The sequence below is a fragment of the Mustela lutreola genome, chromosome 4, assembly GCF_030435805.1.
Source record: "Mustela lutreola isolate mMusLut2 chromosome 4, mMusLut2.pri, whole genome shotgun sequence".
Classification (NCBI taxonomy): domain Eukaryota; kingdom Metazoa; phylum Chordata; class Mammalia; order Carnivora; family Mustelidae; genus Mustela; species Mustela lutreola.
The window spans coordinates 86,964,899-86,989,332 of NC_081293.1; the positions used below are offsets into that span (position 1 = coordinate 86,964,899).

Sequence of the window (24,434 nt, forward strand, 5' to 3'; positions counted from 1 at the left end):
ATTTTAAAAAAATAAAAGAGTGAGTGAGTGAGCGAGCACCAGCTGGGGAGGGGCAGAGGGAGAGGGAGAGAGAGGATGGGAAGCAGGTTCCATGCTCAGTGTGGAGACTGACGCGGGCTCAACCTCACAACCCTGAGCTCACGACCTGGGCTGAAACCAAGGGTTGGATGCACAACCGACTGAGCCACCCACGTGCCCCGAGGGCGTGTCTTTTAAGTTGCAAGTGTTTCTAATATATTTTAGGAGCTGACATTCAGATAAACCAACCATGCAGCAAACCCTGGTACCCTAGTTGCATGTGTGTTGGGGGAGGGGCGTCAGTATAGATGCCACCTTTTAATGTGAGCTGCATTCCCAAACTCAGCAATATCATGTTGCCGTATCCTTCTGGGAAGTGAAATTCTCACTAACAGCAGATTTCTTATATTCTTACTACTTTTCTCTCTAGTGCTCATTTTAATATCAAAACCGTAAACTGTTGCCTCTCCAGAGAGAGAGAGACCATGCTTTTATAGGTGATTTATGGAAATCAAGTAATGGAGTACCCTACCCTTCCTCCATAGGAGCGTGGATATTTTAGAATATATTAGTTGACCAAAAAAAAAAAAAAGAAAAAAAGAAAAAAAAGGATTAAGCCAGGAATGGTTTTTATTTTTCTGGAACAAACTAAATTTTTTTCATATTAGCATCAGCAATTTCAGTGACCAGAGAATCGTGTTAGGATCCTTCCTTGTCCGTCATTTGGGGCCCCGTTGTGCTATGCTTCGATTGAGCCTGCACTGTGAGGTTCTGGTGTCATTGTTAGTTTGGAATTTGTGTCACCTATGGGACACGGGAGTGTGGGGAGGCTCTTACAGGGCAGTGCTGTTTGCCTTGGGTGGTCTCCTGAGGGAAGGAGGATGAAAGCGTTGTTAGGGACAGCGAGGAAAGCCGCTCACTTCTTTGCTAGGCATGGAACTTTCCAGATAATTGTTAGCCATCGTGGAAGACAGGATTAATATTTATTCTCACCTAGTTCACATTTGGTTTGCCACTATTAGTGGACCCTGTTTATCCTCTAAGCTAGCACTGAATGATGATTTCATAATGAAAGTGGGATTTTTTTTTTTTTTTGCCTTTGAAATTCTTAAAGAGATAAAACTCGAATTTCAAATGTCTCAAAAAATCAGTTTTTCCTTTTTCTTTTAAAGAGCATATGGATTGGAAGAAAATGGTCATTTCGCCACAGAGACTCTAATTCTAAGGCTACCTGGATGTTGACCCATAGTGTCCCCCCAAGGCTGACTTCATGAAAAGTTAATTTAGACAGTTTACATGAAAGTCAGGCCTCTGAAAACCCCTATTGTTGGAGGGAGCACAAAAGATGACTTGCGGACCTCAAGCCCAGTTTGAGCTGGATGGAATGCGATTAGTGCGCTGGGAGAAAGTGTCCAGGCCCCAGGCCTGCTGTCCTTTGTGAGGAAGGTGACAGCTGAAAAGAGATCAGATCCACCAGGTGACAGCAGTGGCTGTGTGGCACAGAGCGGTGGGCCACTGACCTTGACCTCGGCCTGTCCTTGCTCCTCCTTCCCTTCCCAGGGGCTGGGAGGGGGAGGGGCTGGAGGGAGCTCACATAGGGTTGAAACTTTTTGCTAGACTTTAACTACAGTTAGGGGCTTATACATTTACATTTTCCTCCTTTAAAGGTTTTTGTGTTTGTGTTTGTGTGTTTTTTAAAAAATTTTTAAATTTATTTTCAGCGTAACAGTATTCATTGTTTTTGCACCACACCCAGTGCTCCGTGCAATCCGTGCCCTCCTTAATACCCAACACCTGGTACCCCAACCTACCCCCCACCCCCCGCCCCTTCTTGCTAGTTGAGTAGAGTGAGACCTAATGGCCTAGAAATTACATAAGATGAGAGTCAGTTTTAGGGAAAAGTTGACAAGACAGACCTGGAGGCCCAGCCCAGTCTCCCTCACTAGCAGGCCAATGAGTCTCACCGGCCCCATCAGGGCAGCTGAAGGTTGTAAATGAGGTGATGCCTGCAAAGGGTGGTGTAATTGCTTAGGAGGTACGAGCTCCGACCACGTTAGCTCTCCCTCATCTCCACGATGAGAGCCTTCACTAGAGTTCCGTAAGTGTCTCTGATTTGTCTGCACCTTAGAATCCTGGAGGGGATATTTGAAAAATGATGCATGCCCTTCCCCACCCCGAGGTTCTGATCTAATCGGAGTGGAGGGAGCTGGGCACCTGGACTCCCCAAAGCTCTTCAGGTGATTCGAACTCGAAGCCTTGGCCAAGACCATCTGTACCTGTTCTGGGTTGGAGCCCTCACCTAGAATCAGGACAGCCCCGGGGAGCTCAGGGATGCTGCTCTTCCCCTTTGAGCTCTTAGGATTATTAGCACTCTTTCTGATTTCTGGGACTTAGAATTTTTAGACAAGTGAAATGGTTTTAGAATCAGGAGAGATTCTGACCAGATCTAGAAAAAAGCCTATTACATTTGGGAGACTCAGGCCAGTTAGTGTGGTTGGCTGGGAGAAGTTTAGTGAACACTGGAGCTTACTGATGTTCCTAGACCTTAAAGGGAGTGCTTACAAGGAGACTGGAGAAAGAGCTGAACGGCTCCCTTTAGTACTGGGCCAAGGTGTTTCTCCCAGAGAATGAAGATGGAACTTTCCGGAACAAAATTATACAGGCGCAGTTGCTCCAGACGGAGCTATTGGAATGGATGATTAGGACCGTATGGTGAGGGTATGGGGACAATCCCTGCCTGGGGCTCCTCTGGGTGTTAGCCAGTGTCTCCCTTGATGTTTCCTCTTTGGCACCAGCCTCTCTGACTCAACTTCTCCTTGTGTTTTTACTCTCTTCCCAGGACCAGCTGCTCACTTTCATTCACTGCCCCCCTCCCGCCATCACGGGCCTTAACCACTTTGGAGCTCTACCTACATGTTCCTTTTCCCTCTCCTTCAGTTCGTGTTGTATATTCGTGTTTTCTGTTATCAGGTGGGATCGGAGTCATGCCCTTCAAGTCTCTTTTAGCCAGGAGGGGTGATGGAGAGAGATTGGAGGGGAGAGGGGCTTTTAAGAAGTATGGGGGTCTGCGACCAGTCTCCTGGGAGACAGGAGGCTAGAAGGTCAGAGCTCCGAGCCATGGGAACAGTGAGGTGGAGCTGTGTGAGGGGTCTGAGCTTGCCTTTGTGACCACCCAGAAGAGCTAGGCAGGGTCTCTGCCCTTGGTGTGTCCACAGAGAATCAGCATCCCTTAGGGCAGGCGTTCCGGCTGCTGGCCTGCCGCAAGTCGGCTTTCCTAAACATCATCATAGCTATGTGAATATTGCTTATTTCACACGAGGATTTTTTTTTTTTTAAATGGGTTATCTTTATTTTGTTCTCTGTGTTGCTGAGAATTTCTATCTTTTCATCTTATTTTGACAACTTGTTGGAAAATTCTTGCCCATTTTGCTAATTTTCAAGATGCCTAGCAACATTTTATGATATTTTGAAACGTCTCTCTCTAATCATTTTAGTGAAACCATAATAGATCATTTTATGAAAGGCACCCTAGAGATGGTAAATCTTTCCCGAGAGTTGTTTCAGAATGCCTTATTCTACAGAGCTACATATATATATGTATATATTTTTTTTAGAATTTTTATGTAATGTAGTCTTTATGTCGGGTCTTAAAAGGAACACCTCTAGTTAATAGCCCACTTACGTTCAGGAATGTCTGGAAAAGTGGGCTGGTGTTGGGGCACCAGGCTGATGACAGGCAGCCTGTGGGGCCGGTGGGGCTGACTCGGGGCTGGCTCCTGTCTTCAGCCCGTCTCAGGCCGCAGCAAGGACAAGGACGCTGTCAACAGGGCCCACCAAGCAAATGACTGTTTCTTGGCTGTTAGGCGGGAGTTTGGCCAGATAACATTTTAAAGTCATGTTGGTGGGGGAGAAGAGTATTTGACTTAGGATTCTCAGAGAAAATATCTTCTTGTTTTTCTCGCAAGTGTTGTTGTTGTTTGGTTTTTGTTTTTTTTCTGTTTGTTAAGTGATGTAATAATTCATGTAGCCCCTGAAAAGATGTTGGATTCATTTTGCAGCTGGTGTCTGTCTCTTAGAGAATTTGGATCCACCTGCCTGTGTCCAAGCCCTCAGTGGGGCTCCTGTCTGATGAGAATCTCTTATGGGAAAGGAGCTGCCCTTCTTCATTTACTTCATTTACTTCATTTACTGCCTCTTCTATTTTTTCAGTTACGCAACAGGAAAGAACGTGATATAGGATTTAAGGAGAGAAAGCTGTTTTCACTCCAGACTTCTTTCTTGCGTGGTAAACATATAGAAGGACACCCTGAAGTTTGAAGTACTAGGGTTCCTTTCTATTTGACAGTAAGAAATCAGTCTTGTTGTTAGTTTCCTAAGGTCTTTATGGATAGGTTCTGAAAAATAACTTTTTTTTTTTTTTTTTTACTTCTAGAAAATGTACCTGTTTACCAAGTTTTTGGTTAACAGTAAACATGCCTTTCTTAGATGATTCAGGAAATCTTTCTCAGTCCTTCAAAAGCCTTTGGGCCAGCACCGGAAAGACAGCATAAGAAATCAGCTCTTGTTTAATGTTCATATATAAACCAGAAGCTATTTTGGTTCAGTACCAGCAGTCATAATTTATAATGGAACATGACTCTTTTTTTTTTCTTTTGCCCGACGTAAACATTTTAGGTGGCCACAAGCGTAGCTCGAAATGAAGAACATTTAAAAAAACAAGTGGCAGGTGGTCCCATTCAGCCTTCCCAGGTTAGATGTGTTTATCTCTCGAGATGGAGCGAGAGTAATTGTATCTGGCAGATAGCAGAGTAAAATTGTCGTCACTGCTAATTATTCAGTGACTCCTATCTCTGCTGCTTCCCATTTTAATTCAGACAGTAAGTGTCTGCAAATGTCTGTGCTAAATATTCCTCTTGCTATCAGACAGCCTGTAAGAGCGTGTGTGTGTGTGTGTCTAAGAATTGATAATTTTGCATTCTTCTTTTCTTTTCCTTTCTCTGGTGGTTTATTTTCGGTGGCAGATTTGTGGAAATAGGTAATGCAGCCATCTTTCCCCTGGTCTTGGCCCCCCCTGTCGCTGGCGGGAAGGAAGGGACGGGCTCGGTGCATGGAGTCACGAGGAACCCGGTCCCACAAGAGGCGCTGGTGGGTGTGGCTCTGGTGGCAAGTGGTGCCATTTCCACTGGATTTTTCACTTTCTTACAGTGAGAGGCTTAGCATATTCCAGGAAATTAAAGATTGAAATGAGAGAAGTGACTTTAGTTCCTCCTGTGCAAGGATCAGTGAGATGTGTGGCCCTCTCCCTTCAGCTGTTCAAGGAGAAAGGAGGCCTGTCCCCCAGCCGCATGGTGAGGAGTTGTTTGGCCCAAGGCCCCTCATGTCCAGAAGGTGCCTCCCCTTTCCTGCCTGACCCCTGAGACAGAGGGGAGAGTGTGTGGGAACAGGGACATGAGGATGAGGTCCTGTCCCATGCCTGGTCTCCTGAGGCATTTAGGTCTTGTTTCCTTGGTGGGTAAGGGGATGGAAGAGATGGAATCCAAGCCAGGGGATGGGGTTGCACGTGTGTTCAGGTAGGCTTTGGAGGGCCAACAGAGGACGCCTCTGCTTGAGACAGAGATGAGCTCCCTGTTTTGCTGTGGCATCTAAGTCCTAGAGTGGGTAAGGTAGGAGCTGCTGGGTTTCCTTTCAGCCGTGCACCTATTATTTTGTGAATTAGACCTTTTTTTCCCTTCTTTTAGATTCCCATGCTTTCCCATAGAAAATGAGAATTTTTTGTTTTTTATTTCTCTTTGTACGGTCAAGCATGCCGCTTTTATGAATGAGAGTATAGACATGAATGTGTTTTTGAGGCTCCGGCTGGGTTCAGCACAACTGATCTATTCTAAGATTCATATAGTGAAGTTGTTGAATTGACAGAGAATTGAGGGAAGATCTAAGTGAAAAGCATCAGAGCCTGTTACCCAGTGAGAAATAGGTCTTTGTCCATTTAAGTGTCTGACAACTGGGGTGTTTGTAAGTTATGCCAGGAATATTTTTAGAATTCAGCATCTCATCTTAACACTTCCAATTACTTTGATTCCCCCATAGATTCTAAAGGGTGCAAGAACAGAGAGATGGGAAAAGGAGAGAATTTCTGTGGAGATAAGCCCCACTGAGTCTCACTGTGGTAGTTAATTGGCAGAAAATCAATAATTCAGTGAGAAGTCTCTCAGCCAGTGGTGGCAGAAGACAATGCAGTGGATGTCAGTGAATTGGGGAGAATGTACAAGTGTCAGTGAGCTAATTGGGTGAATTTACATACAGTGTCACTGTAGTGTCACACAAGACTAGTCATTTGGGAAATTTATAGGAGATGAGTGGAGAGACCCACATGTTTAAATACTTTAACCATTTATCCTTAAAGAGAAGCCCCGATGAAGGTCTGCTTGGTTGAATGAATTAAGATGGACCTACTTTTTGCACTGTCATCTGACGATTAAGAAATGTTAGCTGAGGGGCACCGGGGTGGCTCAGTGGGTTAAAGCCTCTGCCTTCGGCTCAGGTCATCATCCCAGGGTCCTGGGATTGAGCCCTGCATCAGGCTCTCTGCTCAGCAGGAGCCTGCTTCCCCCTCTCTCTCTGCCTGCCTCTCCGCCTACTTGTGATCTCTCTGTCAAATAAATAAATAAAATCTTAAAAAAAAAAAAAGAAATGTTAGCTTACTTGATTTATTTCTTAAATTTGTTTCCCTGTGGGAGTTACCATCTAAATGTTCCTTTTTAAGGGAGTGATTCTCAAATGTTTTGGTCTCGGGACTTTTGTAACATTCTTAAACATTATGGAGGACTCCAGACAGTTTTGTTTATTTGGTTACATCTATCTATGTCTATCATACTAAAAACAAAAGCTAAGAGATTTTTAAAAAATTATTAAATTAAAGATGATGAGCTCATGTTAATGTAAATACCATTTTTTAATCAAAAGTTGCCATTTTCCAAACCCAGAGAAACCATATTAAGAAGTATTTTGGTGGGTGTTTTTGTTTTGTTTTTAAACCTATTATGTATTTATTTGAGAGAGAAAGAGAGGAAGAGAGAAAGAGAGTGCTCGTGCACCAGGGTAGGGTGTGGGGGGGCGAGGGAGAGCGAGAAGCACATCCCCCACTGTGCACCAGCCCAAGGTGGCGAAGAGGGATCATGGCCTGAGCCAGAAGCTGACTTTTTACCAGTTGAGCCACCCAGGTGCCCCTAAGAAGTGTTTTGTAATTTTTTAGACCTTCATATAAAACTGCCTTTAATATCTGGCATAATGAAAGACAGCTAGGTTCTTATCTTTATATCTACATCCATTTCTGATGTGACATATTGTTCTGGTTGCCATGTATGATGAAAATGCAGCCTCCCACATACATGTGGTTAGGAAGAGGGTGGGGATGGGAGTGTTTTTATTCGTTGTTAGCTATTTACAGATCTTCTTTGATACCATACTAAATGAGCAGTGGTTTCTTAAAGGCTGGTTGAGATGAGGATTCTGAAATCATATATATGAACTTTTAAAACTTTGTTCTGTGTATGGTTTTGAACATGCTGTACTGGTCATTTGGAAAATCTCTCCACGGGTTGTTACATTTTATCTTATCATTAAAAAAAAAATTATGTCATCATTTAGAAGAACCTTTAAATGTAGGGTATTTTTCACCTTCCCCATGCACATGGATATACCCGTTGTCAAAAAAAAAAAAAAAAAAAATCTATGTTTTGGGCGCTTGGGTGGCTCAGCTGGTTAAGTGACAGCCCTTGGCTCCGGTCATGATCCTGGAGTCCCGGGATCAAATCCCACTTCGGGCTCCCCGCTCAGCTTGGCGTCTGCTTCTCCCTTTCTCCTTCCCCCTTCTCATGCTCTCTCTCTCAAATAAATACATTTTTTTTTTTAAAGTCTACATTTTGCACAGAAGCTGGGCTCTCATCCTTGTGTCAGCTGTTTTCCTTGAAAGCAGGTCCGTGGAGTCCCTGTCCCGGAAAGTGTCTAGCACGTAGCCATGTCCTGAGAGCCAGAGTGTGGATGCCACTCTCTGAGGGACAAGGTCGTGTTGCGTGAATAAAGCGGCTCACGCACCCCCTGCTCTGTCTTAGGGATGCTTGCCCCTGCCACACATGCAGCAGCCCTGTGGGCTCCCCGTTCTGTCCCACAGACTCGGAGAGTACGTGTTTGAGGCCCCAGATTTAATACGATTCATTCCTTTTGCTTCTTCATCCAGGACATTACCTGAGATCATCCTATCTGTCCATCTAACTATCTATCTTTAGTTTTTATTATCTCATTTATCTACTTATGTAACTGCAGTGTGGCGTGATTCCTAGTACAGTCAGGGGCACTAAGGGGCACGTTGTTACACATTCATTGTTGCGCATTGTTACGTTTGTACCCCAGACTCGGTATAACAGGCAGATGGGATCTTGGAATTGTTAGGAAAGTAGTCAGACCTCCCAGATGCGGTTGAAGAGCCTCAGGGACTAGAGGGGCTCCACGGTTCACACATTTGAGAACCCCTGCTTTCAGACGGGTGGGGAAAGTGCTCAGGGGAGCAGGAGCTACACATGATTTATGTGGATGGCACGAAAACAGACCCCAGACATGGGACAGGCCCAGAGGTCAAGTGAGTTACCGGAGTGCAGAACTTTCCTTGGGGAGTGCCAGCTCATGTGTCCTGAATGTCTAAATTGGTACCTGGGATGAGATACAAGAAATACGTGTTGTAGTTTGAATACATAGACCAAGAGTCATGAGATTTTAAATTCAGTGGGTTCTTTAAAAGTCACGTTCGTCAAGTTTCCCTTGTGTTAAAAAGGTAATTAAAAAGTCATGGAATGTGGCTGTACAGCCCCTCCCCTCCCATGCCGAGCTGCGGCCGCCGTGGCTGCTGTTCTCGTCCTTGCTTCCCTGGCCCTTGTAGGTCTGTGTCCTCCTCCGTGGAGGTCCCCGTCCCCTGCTCTGCAGAACACGCCAGCAATCAACACAGCAAGTCAGGGTTAGCTGAAGAAAACCCATGTTTTCCACGATAACATGTGCCCAGAGACAAGGGCAGTGCAGAGTCGGTTGTGAAATTGATTCAGCTGTTGATGAGAAAGTGTTATTCACTCCTGTTGTCCTTGTGCTTTGCGTCGTGACGGGGCTGTTTGGCAGTTGGTTTTGTTGGTGCGTGTGAAGCATCCCACTTAGTTCTTCGGGCGGCTCCAAAAGAGAAAGGTTTTTGTGCCTAGAGGGATACCTTGTCATTTCTGCCAGTGCTTTTCTTTCTTCTTGCTAAACAGAAATTTATCTGTGGGATAGTGAGGACAGATTTGTACTTTGTGGGTGAGAACGGCTGCCTTCGCTTTTGTTTTTGCTTTTAGAAATTAAGTCGTTCGGGTTAGTTGGTCACTTGTGCATGGATATTTTGCCCCATTTTGTTTCTCAATTGAGTTTTCTGCTTTTGTGGGATGGGACGAGGGGCTCTGCGGTGAGTGTGGACTACCCGGCTGGGGTGAGTCCCGTAGACGGACTACCTGGCTGGGGTGGGTGAGTCCCGTAGACGGACTACCCGGCTGGGGTGGGTGAGTCCCGTAGACGGACTACCCGGCTGGGGTGAGTCCCGTAGACGGGCTCCCCGGCTGGGGTGAGTCCCGTAGACGCGCTCCCCGGCTGGGGTGAGTCCCGTAGACGGGCTCCCCGGCTGGGGTGAGTCCCGTAGAGCCTGTTGAGAGCCCTTGAGGTTTCCTTCAACTGGTCTTTGCATTAGGAATCCCCAGTTGTAGAGGCCTTGTGGAGACGATGTGCTGGTCTGGGCAAAATGAAAACGTCTGATAAAATATTAATGAACACCTTATTGGATGTCTGCTCCTGAAGATGTAGATGAGAGGGGCCTGTTTTATGGCTGTGTTTTAATTGACTTCGCTATGATCAGAGAAACCGATGGGATCCTTGAGAAGATATCAAAGGGCAGTGTGGGCGGAGCTGTGGCAACCCCCAAAGTCCCAGTCCCAGCACCGCCCCCGCGTGCCGCAAACACACGAGGTCTTCAGGAGGAGCCCAGCCTGGGTGTATGGCTTTCATGTGGGATTTTTCTGGAACAGCCTATGAAGCCAAGCTAAGTAAATATTATCTTCTTTGCACATTGGCCTTTTGTTTTGAAACAGCATTCCACCTCTGTTCTCTAGCTTTCTTTTTAGTGCCGGTCTCTGTTTTACCGATGAGGGCTAACACCTTTTCCAGTCCTGCTCGTCACACTTTCCTTACTCTGGAGCCCGTGAAACCTTTCATTCAGTTCAGCAGGCGTTTGTGGAGTGCTTATGAGTCGGGAGCGGTATTACGACCAACCTGCATCTTTGCTTTTCCTTGAATCTAGAAGCCCTGCGATCGGCATGTTCAGGACCAGCGTAACTTTGCTGCCTCTTCACTCTGCTTTCCCGACCCCTGTTCAGTTGTTCAGATTAAGAGAACTTTGTGATGGAGAAAGACTTTACCAGGCTGCCTTTCTTCCTCCTGTGGCCTCTTGGTGTTGTTTCACTGCTGCCCTTCACTCTCCTGTGTGTGCCCATGGGTGCAGGTGTTAAACCGTGGGCCCCTGCTTGGGGGCGGGAAGACTTCTGGGGGGCAAGAGAGATCGAAGGAAGGGGGAGGAAGAGAGGACATTAGAGGGGATTCCTCTTCTTTGGTCAATTTCCATTTTTTCAAAGTTCCTAACCTTTGGCCTGTCTCATTCTCACCCCCCTGACCTAGAGACTGTACCTCTTCATCTGTGCTGTATAAAGAGGCCCATGTTTCTCTGCAGTGGCCGGGTGACCTCTTCCAGAGATGAGGTTGTAAAATATCTTCTTTCACTGGCGGGAAGAGGGGGACTCAGCTAGAAAATAAGTAGTAGCCTCTAGACTAGGATACTGACTTTATTTTTAGAACTGTCACCTCTAGGTCTGTTATACTGGTACTGAGAAAAGTGATGGAACCTGTGTTTTCTTGAACACAGCTGATAACCTAAACGGATGGGTAAAGGTTGTTCTCCTATTATACTTCAGATGGCCTCCTTGTATTTTTTCCCCACATCCTGTGTCAGCTATAGAAATTAGTTTTGCCATTCTACATTTTGATATACAAAACAAAGATCTACCTCTCAGTTGAGTTGACACATAATCGTTCAAAATCTGAAGGAAGTGAAATAATGGGCCATAAATGAAATGTGCCCTTACTTCTCAGTAAGAGGTTGGTGCGTATCATCTGGGATAGTCCCCCCTCTCCCCACTCCAAAGGTGACAGCATAGTTACTATGTAACTTGGCATGGTCAGATTTCTTCCTTCTCTTCTGGATATGGTCAGGCCTACAGTAGACAAATCTATCTCAATCTATTTTCCCTTTCTCATTTTTCTTCTGTCTGGCTTACCCAGCCTGTCCTAGATTTTCATGTCGCAGTTTGTGTAAGTGATATTTAAGGATGACTCGAGAAATGCATCTGGTTATGGGCTCAGTCCCCTTCCATGTCAGAAAACAGAGGTAGCACTACCAGCAAGGTTCTTAGGGCATTTTACCTTTTATGGACACCAGTAGGCATTTTTGTGAATTTACACTTCTGAAGTTTATTATGGTTACTATTAGCAGCTACTCCTAAAATAGGAGATCTACTTACATTTCTGAAGCGTGTTTTAAACTTTCCTTTCTTGACTAACTTAATGAACACGATTTCAGGCAGATAGTAGAAGATCCCTCAGTCTTAAAATGGCCTCATGATGTCATTATGGTAGAACTTCGTTCAACCTGTAGAGAGTGTAGGACCCCATGGATTTCTGAGTGCACGCCCATCAGATCATGGGTGCTCCTAAGGTTGGATCAGCCTTCAGCTCTTACGATAACAAACCACCACATTAAGGAATGATGCTTTCTTATTCGTTAAGATTTGCTTGTCTCCATGCAGATAATTAAAGCGAACTAGTGAATGGAGGAACGTGGATCGACTGCATGGGCCAAGTTCCACCTCCTATTTTATTCCCCTGGGAGAGGTGTGCTTGTGGTCATGCTTGAGAATCCGCCATGCTCATCTTTCTGCTAATAAAAATGTTCCTGGTTCTCATGCTAAAATTCTATCATTATTCATCCTGTGTTACACAGTGGGTAGAGGAGGGATGTTCACCAAACAATATCATGAATTTTACTGCTTCACCTTCCACTGAAGCATCTGAAAGCCACTGTTGGGGTGTGGGAGCGAGCATGGCAGGGCAGGGCGCTGGAAGGAGGCGACCGGACAGACCGCCGATGCTTGGTTGTCTTGGTTGCGAGTTTGGATTCTGTGGTCATTGAGGAGTCGTTAAAGCTTTCTAGCTCAATTTAGCAAGTACTGGTTCCCAGGAGTCCTCCACATTTATCTTGTTTGTGGGAAAAACTGAAAGAGCCCAAGTGTTTCCTATGCCACATGGAGGCCATCTCAACAGTCATGGAAACTTAGTTACTCTTGGAAGTTCGAAGCAAAAATAACGTAATACATTGATGGAAAGGGACTGCAGACCTGGAATGAATTGTGACATCATCACCGGCCGTTGTTTTGGGGTACGGGAAGCTTCCCTGCTGAGGGTGATGCCTTTCACCAACTGTGTATTGATTGCCTATTAAGCCTCAGGCCTCCGCTCATGAAGAATTCCTGCTCGAAGGTGGCAGACATCTATAAATAAATCATCATCCTTGAGACTGACTGAAAAATGTCAGAACAAAAGGGGTGAGGATTGGTCTCTGGGGGTAGCAGAGAGCAGGAGATGCTGTCTGTCTAGGAAGTTTTACTTTAGAACATTTTTCGTCTGGAAATGTCTGAGAAAGTTCTGTTGGCTATGGATGACAGAAATCTGACTTTGAGCAAAAAAGGAAAGGTAATGCTCCATAACCGAGGCATCTTGAAGTAGCCTGCTTTGGACATTGCTGGGTCCAGGGGCTTTAACGTGGCCACAGAGACCCTTCCTCGGTCCCTTGACTCCGCTCTGCTGAGTCCTTCGCGTTCAGCCCTCCCTGTGTGACCGACAAGGTGGCAGCCAGGAGTCCGATCTCACCGCCTCCCGGCTCGGCACTCATAGATGAAACAGAACTCCTTCCCTGGACCCCGGCGCCATCCAGGGACGATGTGGATGACTGTGCATTGGTTCTGGACACTGAACGAGGCACCTGCGAGGGTGAGGGGATGCCGGGCCGAGGGGCCAGGGAAGATTCCTCAGAGGAGCCAGAAGGAGGGAGTGTGGGCAGACAGACGCTGCCGCTGTCCCGGGTCACGGCAGCAGAAGAGGACTCGTGCAGGGAGAACAGAACCGGCAGCTGAGGTACAGAGCAGGGGTCGAGGGGGAGGTCCGGCAGGAAGGATGGGAGCTCAGCTCCTTGTACATTGAGTGAGAGCTGCTGGTGGGACCCTATGGGGCAGCTAGCCGTTTGGGCCCGAGAGAATCGGTAAAGCCGGCATGGTACCGAAGTAAGGGGTGGGTAATGGAGATAGGCATGGGATGAGCGAGGAGAGGCCTGGAATGAGCATCGCCAAGCTCCGTGAGAGGAGCATATGTTAGGCTGAATCACATGACATTACTGCTTTCGTGGGTCAAAAATGGCAGCACAGTGTCAGTTTCATATGGCTCAGCCTCTTCCTGGGAATTCCCTTACAGATGCCTGGGTTCTTTCTTCCCACAGATGCATACTGTGTGCTCTGCCCTGTGCCGGCCTCTCCTGGTCTCATTCTCTGTGGCTCTCAAGTCTCTACACAGAACCATTCTTTTCTCCTTCCTCTTTCCTCGCTTCCTCCTTCTCCCCCTTTCCTTTTATCCCCCTCTTCCTCTTTCCTACTTTGGGAGATCTCGGTGGACCGATCTGAAGTGCTGAGTGCTGGATATTTAGTGTGGACTTTGTGCCCGCCCTCCTGGGTTCTAGAGTCTTGATATGAAAGTAGCATTGGAGGCCCGATGGGGTGCTCTGCGAGGTGTGGTGCTGGAGGCCAATGAACACTCTTCTTTTTCTTTTTCTTTTTTTTTTTTTTTTTTAAGATTTTATTTATTTATTTGTCAGAGAGAGAGGAGCGAGAGCGAGCACAGGCAGACAGAGTGGCAGGCAGAGGCAGAGGGAGAAGCAGGCCCCCTGCCGAGGAAGGACCCCGATGTGGGACTGGATCCCATGGTGCTGGGATCATGACCTGAGCTGGAGGCAGCCACTTAACCAACTGAGCCACTCAGGTGTCCCGCCAATGAACACTCCTAAAAGGTACTGGTGTTGTAGGGCTCATGGGATGCTGGCTGTGGTATGGTGTTAGAGGGGCTGATGGAATGTTCTGGAAGCTACGAGGAGGCATCAGGTCCTAGATTCTTCTCGAATCACCCAGGGCCAGGGTGGGGGAGGGGAGGCCTGCCAAAAAGTTGAACAGGTGTGTGCCATGCTGTTAGGTGTGAGAGCATGGGGCTCTCCCTGCTACTCCTCAACCCTTCGCCATTGTTCAGCTATTCCAGTGTTACCTGCTGGAGAAAACCTTTTATTACCCGTCTCTCTCTTCCCAGGTAAAATTTCTCCTCCCCTTCCCTGGTGTCCCAACAATACCCTGTTAGAGGTTTCAACCATTGCGTCCCATTGATGCTGTGTTCCACTTTCCTATATTAAGGCAGGCTCCCTCCATTCAGCAGGAAGTTTTAGGTGACAACTGTCTTACTACAGACAGTGCTTAATAAAGTGTTTGGGTGCTAGAGGTGCTAAGTAAATATTTGGTGAGTGTTGAAATAACTTTGAAGGGATTCTGTTGGCAGAGCCCTTCCAATTTCCACCTGACTTAAAAAGAATGCCGAGAGTACACATAAGGAATATTATTCAGCCTTAAACAAGAAGGAAATCCTACCCATATGTGATGAGGCTGAAGATGCAGGACATTTTACTAAGTGAAATAAACTAGCCACAGTAGGACAGATGCCACGTGATTCAACTTACATGAGGTATCTGAAAATAAGCAGACCCATGGGACCCACAGGAACAGAGAGTGGAGTGGCCATTGCCAGGGTCTGGGCAGGGGGCAAATGGGGAGTTGCTGTTCAGTAAGTAGGTTTAAAGTTGTTACTATGTGCAATGGATAAATTCTAGAGATCTGTGCAACGTTGTGTCTGTTAAGTTAATAATACTGTATCGTGAGGTTAGGTCTCCTTAAAATAAATTTAAAAAAATAAATATAGCAGCTATCAACCTCTATCCCCTGCCCCTCCAAAAAACCCACCTGAATGACATTGTGCGTCACGCCGTTCTGCAGTCACAAAGGAAATGTCTGCAGTGAAATTACGTGAGCACCCATGTTGGGAGTTCTACCTGACCTGACTCACGGTGCAGACAGACTCTTGAGAGTGGGTCCGTCATTTGCTTGAGGCTCGAGCTGACCTCTTGTCTGTGATTCAGATGCCTGTACAAAAATAGACCTTTAAATGGACGGAAAGCAGTTAACAGAGATCCCTCAGTGTCTGGGTGTCTGTGTGCATCTGGTGGAGATAGGAAAGCACGAGGACGAGGGCTGCTGAGGGGTCAGTGCTGTTGAACGCTGTGCGTGACAGGTGCACTTCCTGGAGCAGATGGCCTTCGTCTACGGAATCCTCCGTGATCCCCAACTCTCTCGAGTTGACTGGCTGTTTGAATCTGGTACCGATTCCATATTCAGCCATACAGTTCTAGGGGAACGGTTTCCTGAAATGTAGTGTCCTTTTGGAGCGGGTGAGGTGTGGGTTAGGGTTCTCGCTGTGCACCCTGGGGCTAATGATGACAGTTAGGATTGGCTGTGGTTTATAGACTGGGTACAGCAATGGTGGCTGGCCTGGTGGCCCACATTGGGGAGGGAGTAGGGGGTGGACAGGCAGGTATTTCTAGCACACCTTGCAGAAGTTCACAGGTGCTTAGCACTTTGCCTCTTGGAAACATGTCATCATTTAGAAAGGAATTTTCATTTAAAAAAAAAAAAATTAGCCTTTCTCTGGTGCTTTTCCTGAATACTGGTGAGCCTATCCTAACATTGGAGGGATAATGACTTTGAGCTGGGTGGGATATTTTTATTCTACTCAGTGGAAAGTAAATATTTGCCTTCATTTTCTCAGAACCCTGTGTCACTGGGAAAGCAGCTGAAGAACCCGCTGGTAAGAACAAAGGGCCAGGCCTCTCTTTGCCTGCAAATCTGGTTTTCTGGCAGAGCTCCCTGTTGAAGTGTGCGTGGCCTCCTCTCAGCACTGGACCAGGGGACGAGAGAGCATTTTGCCGTTCCCTGGCCCTCCCTCTGTGAGACAGCCCGCAGCCCCAACTTCTGCTGTTTGAGAGGACGAGGCTCTGCTGAAAGCTCATAATTTTCTTCTCCAAAGTGACAAGGAGGCAAAAGACAATAGCCAGTTGCCTCGTATAACCCACCTGCTTTGAAGGAAATGAAGCGAACACAGGAGCCCCCCGTGCCACTTGGAGGATTTGTCGTTTCCTTTCCTGTCGGTAAACAAAGGCAGTCCACTAAAAGAGTGGGGCAAGGATTGTTTACAGGATGTTTGCTGTATCAGAGGAAGGAAAAGTGCCTTTTACAGAGCTGTGTTCATTGTGTGGGGGATATTACAACATCGTTTAAAGGGTACTCTGCTGGCGAAGAGAAATTAACCACAAAATAGTCCATCATGAAACACCAACTGTTTAATCAATCAGTAGGACTTACTTCATAAATTGAAGTTGAGGGTCTTATAATGTATCAGCAGTAAAAAAAAAAAAAAAATGCCAGAAAACCTCTTTAGAGACAAAATAATAGGTTCCTAAAACTTTGGAAAAATAACGATACTTTAGAGGACTCATTTTTTTTTTTTTAATTGTACGGGTTCATGCTTCGTGTGCAAGAAACAGTTATCATTTATAGTATGGCTTTGTCTCCCATGTAGACCTTTCTGGATGGCCCTTTAGGACATCCAGTGCTGTGTCTGGGTGCTTGGTGTCCTGGCTTTGTCCGGACACTCTTTTTCAAGCCTTCCTAGCACAGGAAGGAGCTGGTAACTGAGGGTGCTGTGAACGTGACCGAGGGAATGAATGCTTGGTGGGACTTAATAAACTGGTGACGGCTGAAACAATGACACAAGATGCCCAGTCACATAACACACTCTCCTTCTAATTGATGCTGGGAAATCTTTTGATATATACGTGGGTGTCATGTGTGTGTCTGCGTGTAGGCGGCACACAATTTTTAAGTGTGCGTTTCAGTGGCATTAGGTGTAGGCTTCCTGTTGTCCGGTCATCTGTCTCTCGAGATTTTTCATCTTCCCAAACTGAGATTTTGTACTCATTAATCACTGACCCCCCACTCCCCTTGCCCCCGTCGCTGGCAACCGTCACTCTCCTTCCTGTCTCTACAAAGTGCATCATTGTGGGTGCTTCATGGAAGTGGGGTCCCGTAGTGTTTGTGCTTCAGTGACTGGTTTATTTCAATAAGCATCATGCTTCCAGGGTTCATCCATGCTGTAAGCTGTGTTATAATTCCCTAACTTTTAAAGCCGAGCGATATTCCGTTGTATAGATTCACAACATTGTATTTATCCATCCATTGGTTGATGGACACGGGTTTCTTCCACCTTCTACTATTGTGAATAAGGCTACTATGAAGGTGGGTGTACAGATATCTTTTCAAAACCCTGCTTTTGGGGTGCCTGGGTGGCTCAGAACATTAAGCGTCTGCCTTTGGCCCAGGTCATGATCCTGGGGTCTTGAGATAGAGCCCCGCATCAGGGTCCCCACTCAGTGGGGAGTCTGCTCTCCTTCTCCCTCTGCCTGCTGCTCCCCCTGCTTGGGTGCTCTCTCTCTCCCCACCCCCCCCCCCCCAAATAAATAAATAAATAAATACATCTTCAAAACTCTGCTTTCAGTTCCTTTGGATATATATCCAGAAGTGGCATTATTAGAACCTATGGTAATTCTATGTTTAAGTTTTTTAAGGGGTTCTCCATACTATTCTTAAATTTTTAAGCTTGAAATTGGCTATATGGCTCCCTAAGTTAGGTCAGTGAGAATTTCCTTCCCCTCCATTGCCAGTGTACATGATCTTAAGTTCATTTACAGTTGAGGGACTCATACGAGTAGCGTTTCATCAACTCTTTCAATGCTTCATAAAAATGGAGACGGACTGGGAAAGGTGGGCTTTCTAAAGCCAAGGCCAGTTGTCGCCTTGCTGGTAGGTGGACCTGGAACTGATCAGTGCTCAGTGTGAGAGGGCACTGTTAACACGGTGCCGGGACCAGAGGCACAGACCCTGCTATCCCAGCACACCCCGCTCACGGGGGTCTGGGGAGCAGAGTGCAGGACCTGACAGGGTTCAGGGAAGCCGCGTTGATGCCATTTCATCTGGGCGTCTCACGTTCTTGATGTCAGGAGGGAGTGCGGGCCATAGTGCACCTGGCTCTGGTTCGGTTTGTGGAAATTCTCATATTGATGGTTTTTAGAAATGATGTAGCAAAAGATAGTACTTTGGGAGCCAAGCCGACTTGAGTTCACACCCCATCGTGTGTGATTCACTTTGGGCAAACGGTCAATGTCACAGAGTACCAGTCTCCTCATCCGGGAAGCAAAAAAGGCCGATTTTGTTTCTAAGTGATTGTGGGCTTGGAAATCACATGGAAAGGAGCTAGTGGAGCACCTGGTACTTAGTGCCGCATGCCCAATATTGTACGCTCTGTTAGGAAAAGCAGAGGCCGCTTAACCGAAGTTAGTACCAGAAACAGACACCTAGATTAGCAGTTGTCACAACTGTGGTCTTAGACCCTCCCCCTTGACATCTGTAAAACTTATGGAGGATCCCAGAGAACTTTATATTATGTCGCTTATCTCTACTGATGTTTATGATACTAGCATTAAAACTGAAATAATTATTAATTATTAATTAATTAATTAATCATTATTAATTAATTAATCGTTATTAATTAATAATTATTGATTAAAATGACAGCAAACCCTTTGCCTTTTATTAGAAACAGCGTGTTTTATGAAAATCACTCTTTTCTGAAACAATGACAAGAAATTAATGAGCAGAATGGCGTTGTTTTACAATTTTGCAAATCTCTGCGGTGTTTGCCTTTAGAGAATGTGGCTAGGCTGTCAAGCCTTCTGCACTGTGATGTGCTATTTAACCTCTAGAAGGCTCCACCGGGTCCTGGTGAGAGGAGTGTGGAGAAGAGAAGTGATGTGTGTTGCTCTGAGAGTGGTTTGACCCTGGAGACCCCTGGAGGGGCCTTGGGAACCCCTGGGTGCCCTCAGACCACACTTTAAAAATGGCTGACCTAGAGTTTTTCTGTGAGTCTGACTTCGGTCTCTTTCTTCTCTTGTAGGTTCTTGCTCCTGGTCGAGTGAGCTGGAGCCTCCCTTTCTCCCTGCTGAGGTGAGCGCAACCCCCATCTGTACCCCAAACCACTGCTTAGGGTTTTAAGTTTGGGCTTCTGTGCCTCATGAACGCTGTTCGTGTTTTGGTTTTCTTTTGTTTGTTTGTTTGTTTGTTTGTTTTGAAATTGTTTCTGTTCCCCTTGGCTTCGGGATCGAATGTTCTGATTTTTTCACCCCTCCAGCACATGCATAGGGGAGCATTGCCTTAAGAAGCCGTTTAAACTTGGGGATTGTCTAAATGGGTGGCTTCAGAAGGAGTGACTGGCAGGCTTCAATGGACATCTCGTAATGTGTTTGAAAGGCTGTGGATCTTAAAGTTAGTTTGTATCTCTCTGCATGGAGTGTCCCTTAGATTCTGGGACAAAGTGGGAGCACAGTGGGGGACGCAGGCCTGCACTGAGGGACCTTTGGGAGGAAGGAGATGGAGATGGGGTAGAGGAGGGCCAGGGCTCCCCGAATGGGGCCCAACCGTCTTCCTGGGGCCTTTGTGTCACGGGGGACACCTACCTCCCATGTAGAGTAAAGGCAGAGCTCGCTGCTCCCCTCCTTGTGTTGTATTTTCTGTAACAGCATGAAATCGACGGGTTTGTGAGGAGCTGTCAGGAGTAACGATCCCCGCGCACGTCTGGTTTCTGGTGCTTCGCCGTCCCCGTTCTTCAGTGTGTATTTCCTAAAAACAGAGCTGTTCACTTAGTTAACGATGTTAACCAACTAGTGAGGAGCCCAGGAGAACTTCGCGTGGATGCGTTACTTACACCCCATCTCTTCTTGGTCTTCCAGCATTGCCAGCTGGCCCACGGTGTCGTCTAGAGTGCCGTCCCCTCCCTCCGGGGTCCACGGTGGGGTCAAGTCCCGCACTTAGTGGTCAGGTCTGTGGATTGTCGTTGTTCCCACAGCCTCTGTCGCTCTGTGTGTTGGTGCATTTTGAAGTCTGTGGCCTGAGAGCCTGCGCTTCGAAATGTCGTTACGTGCATGAGCGTGTTAACGGTGGCAGGGCGCCGCCGGAGGAGGGAGTAGACACCACCACGGGTTTTCTCTGTGCCAGGTAGAAACTCTGCAAACACGCGTGGGTGGTGAGACGTCGAAACTACTTGCTGGAGAGCGGAGAGGGGGAAGGAAGGCGGCCATAGCAGGGGATCAACATGAAAAGACCACGTTCCTACTTGTGCAGGACTCGGGGGCGTGGCTGAAGGGCCAAGGATCTTGCTGCAGCTTGAGTTTTTCTAACATGGAAATAAAGAGCGGTGTCGTTAACCTATCAACACAGGGAAAGGGAAGAATTACGTGAGTTGGTTTAAAGGAAAGACTCCCTCACCCTGCTCAGCTGTGTTTGTCCCTCCTTGGTCCCTGCTGCCGCCTGGTGAGGAGTTGCTCTGTAACTGGCCTTGGCCCCTGAGGGGCCCAGGCTGCCTGGACATGGCTCTGCCCTGCTTTTGTCCCTTACTGAGCTTGCCAGCACCGTGGGACCTGGCTCCGGCCAGGAATGAACACTCCCTGGGGGGTCGTGACCAGGTGTGTACAGCAGCTGGCCTAGAGGGTCCCGTCTCCGCGCTAGTGTCTTTGTGGCTAATTTGGATGAGTGACGTTATATTGGTTTTCTACACTATGTGACCCTTACAGACATTTGTGATGCAGGCTCGCCATTTCAAGCGTACTGCATTTTGACACAAGTTACATTCTTTAGTTTTAAAATGTGTAGGTGTGTTCAGTTTCCAAAAACACAGAAATAAATACACTAGAGCTTAAATCCCCCCCATAATCTCACTCCCCAAAGGCATCCACTGCTGGTAGACCTTCTTTTAAATCTGCATGCACATGCAAAACAAAACAGAGGTGGGATTATTCATTTCATACTGGTTTTCCAGTTGCTTTTTTTCTTACCAGTACATTGTAGCTATCTTTTTGCTGTCAATATTTAGGTAGCCCCTACTTACTCTTTTTAATGAAGAGTAGGCTTTCCTGTGTAGCTGTACTCTAATTTCCCTAATCCTTGTGGAAGGACATTTAGGTGCTTGTCAGTGCTTGGCTCTTATTAACAAAATGCTAGTGTGTATATAGCTATATTAAAGTTGTATAAGTATGTATATAAATGTAATATATGTAATATACTCCATATATTAGACATATAATACACATATATAATAAAATAAAATAATAAAATAAAAAATAAATATAAGTATATATATAATAGTTGTATTTCTTTAGGGTAAGTTCCTAAGAGTGGAATTCCTGGATGAAAGAGCTCTCACGCTTAAACTTTTGGCGGATACTGTTTGGCTGACCTTCAGATGGGTTGTGCCTTTAGGATTCCATCCCGGGCTCCGGAGTGAGATTCTAGCCAGCACCAGCTGTGAATAATCTCAGTACTTTTGTTTCTGATTCTGACAGAAAAACTCTCATTGTTTTAATATTTATGTTCTTTTTTAAGGAAAAAATTAATCCTGAAGTTAGGCACCTTTATTGGCTACTTGTCAATTTTTGGGGGAAACTTCTTCATTCTGGATATTCATCCTTGGTGACATGATACAAGTATTTTTGCAAATTCTTAGTTACTATCTTTTTTTTTTTTTTTTAACCATTTGAGTTGCTTATGGTGTGAATGCGGATGAACTCTTTAATAAAGAGTGTAGCATGGAATAAGGCTAGTCTTTTTTCCGAGTTGAAAACCCCTTTCAGATTCTGGCGTGACACGGGTTATGATTACAGGCCATCATGGATCTGTCTGTTGTTAGGACTGTCAGGTTATGATTATGGCCAGGTTATTGCCAGGCCATCAGGAATCTATCTGTTGTTTTAAGGTATGAGTGAAGTTCATTTGCTTTCGTTCTTCTCTTTTCTCTTGTGTAAGGACCATTGTTCTCGCACTCATTTATATGTAAGGAGCACACTGCTTGAAATCTATACAATTTGTCACAGCATCAGAACGGAAGAGATGTTCCACTGGTTTAATTGCTGACTTGTTGCATAATCTTAAAGGGATGGTTTCACCAGTTGGCCTCCCCATTTTCCCATTGATGAAATCAGGACTCACTTAGCCTTCATGGGGGCTTAGCAGCCTGTTTATCAGAGGATCAGGAGACGTGTTCAGTGGGAGAAATCAATTATTATCATTAGAGGATTAGTAAGAAAAATTGGGGCTGAGCTCCAAATTCTAGTCCTTAACAAAGATGAATAGGATTTTGCAGGATAGCTGGTACCCTTCTGGTCTTATGGTGTATATTTCAGCCTTCAGATTCCTGATAGGAATTAACTCCTTAGGCATCTTCTTATTAGAAAGAAGTATCTTGTTCCTCCCCTCCGCTCTTAGCTTTACCTTCATCCTTGCACCTTCTTGGAATCAAAATAAGTATTGGCCAGGGGTAGTGGGCTTCCTTTTGATCCTGTCCTTTTTTCTTTTTGGCCAACTTTTTAAGGCCAGGGAGGTTCTGAGGCTCTGGCGGACCCCAGGAGGGGCTTCAGTTTCTCTCCATTGACGCAGAGTGTACTTAGGTAAATTTCTCAGTGTCCTTCCTAGGTTTCTGCAGAAATATCATACTCACTTGGATGTCTGTACTTAGGGGAACAGCATCGGGTTGGAAGCCATCTGCTGGCTTCCGGTAAGCAGTGTGCCAGCTCTCCCCAGGATCTGGATGTCAAGATGATGTCTGAACTGTGATGGTGCGAGATCTTTTACTCAGGTGCTTGGACATTGGGAAATGCACTGGCTTATAAGCAGAATGTTTGGGTGATCTCACACCTTGTCCTGAATTTCATTTTTCACTGCTCATAATCATGGTGTAATACAGACCTGTTCTGAATTATCTTTTAAAACGTTCCATTTCATATCTCACTATCAGCCAGGTTAAAAAGGGTTAGCCACCTCAGGGAAAGGATTTTAAAATCTGAAGACCTCATGGGAGGGAGGCCATGGAGTCTCCCATTCCAAGCATCCTGGAGATGATTTAGTTCACTGAACATTTATTGGGTAATTTCTGTTGGTGGAGCACTCTGTTAGGAGCCAAGGGAAACAAGATGATTAAAATGGGGTCCTTCCCTTTGAGAGTTTGTAATCTAACAGGGAAGAAAGAAGCATGTACAAATAGCTCTCATAAGAGGTTTGATTGCTGTAATCATCAAATAGAAGGGAAATGCTGGTGAGCTGAGTCGACCATGGATCTCTGCGCCCACCAGGTAGGCTGGCCTGTCGTAGGCACTAAATACACGTCTGAATTCACGAGTGGATACATTTAGACACAGACATTTTGGTGTGCTTTATAGCAGAAAATAGGTGTAGAAACAGATGATTGGATGGATTTGTGTATGATCGCATAGGGCATGCGAATTTGGTAAGGTCATCAAGGGCATAGGGCAGGCGGAGCAAGACCCCTTGTGGACCCATCCTTCCTCCTACACTGGGGGCAGCTGGGGGCAGTCCTGCTGGTTGCTTCTCCTCCAAAGGCTGGGAGGACTCTCCTGAGCCCACCCCTTGAACAAAATAGGGTTTGGTCCTTCATGTGAAAGATCTGTTGCTCTGGTTTCTTGTGGACTGATTCCTGCCAGTCAGTTAAAACTGCTTTGTACTTGGATTCCCTGCCTCCCTCCTCTCCTTTCCTTCCTTTCTTCTTTTCCTTTTTTTTTTGGGGGGGGGTCATTAGTCATTTCATTTTTTTTAATAAACCTTTCATTTATTATGTTAGGGTTTTTTTTTTTCTTAATTCACAACGTAAAATGCACTTTTCTTGATAACCAGTGATTTCTTTGCCTTCTCTTCTAATTCCTTTTCTTACCGTTGGGTTCTCTCTAGTCAAGTAAATGACAATGTGCTTTGTAGCCATTATATAATAAACAGTTTTCCCCAAAATGTAACCCCAATCAATGGAATCACCTGGCAGGGACTTCCTGATGGAGGGAGGCAGACAGTCTCATCAGCAGTGTGTCTGCAGGCCATTCTGTCCTCTTCTCCGTAATTGCTCGAGCACACTCTTGCTGCTGTATTTGCTAGCTGTTACTACCGTATAGTAGATGATATTTTAGTACTTCAGCTATCCCATTTGATCTCCCAGCA

General features: G+C 46.0%; 1 protein-coding gene across 9 annotated transcripts in view; it reads left to right on the forward strand.

Annotated features, from left to right (window-relative positions):
* Positions 1–24,434, forward strand: part of SIPA1L2 (signal induced proliferation associated 1 like 2) — a 212,770-nt gene that overhangs the window by 27,614 nt on the left and 160,722 nt on the right. For 8 of the 9 annotated variants that reach the window (XM_059170444.1, XM_059170443.1, XM_059170449.1 and 5 more), the window contains exon 2: positions 19,339–19,388. The exons of the other annotated variant lie outside the window; for it this stretch is intronic. The gene's annotated coding sequence lies outside the window, so the exon portion shown is untranslated. The remainder of the gene's footprint in view (positions 1–19,338; positions 19,389–24,434) is intronic. 9 annotated transcript variants of the gene reach the window in all.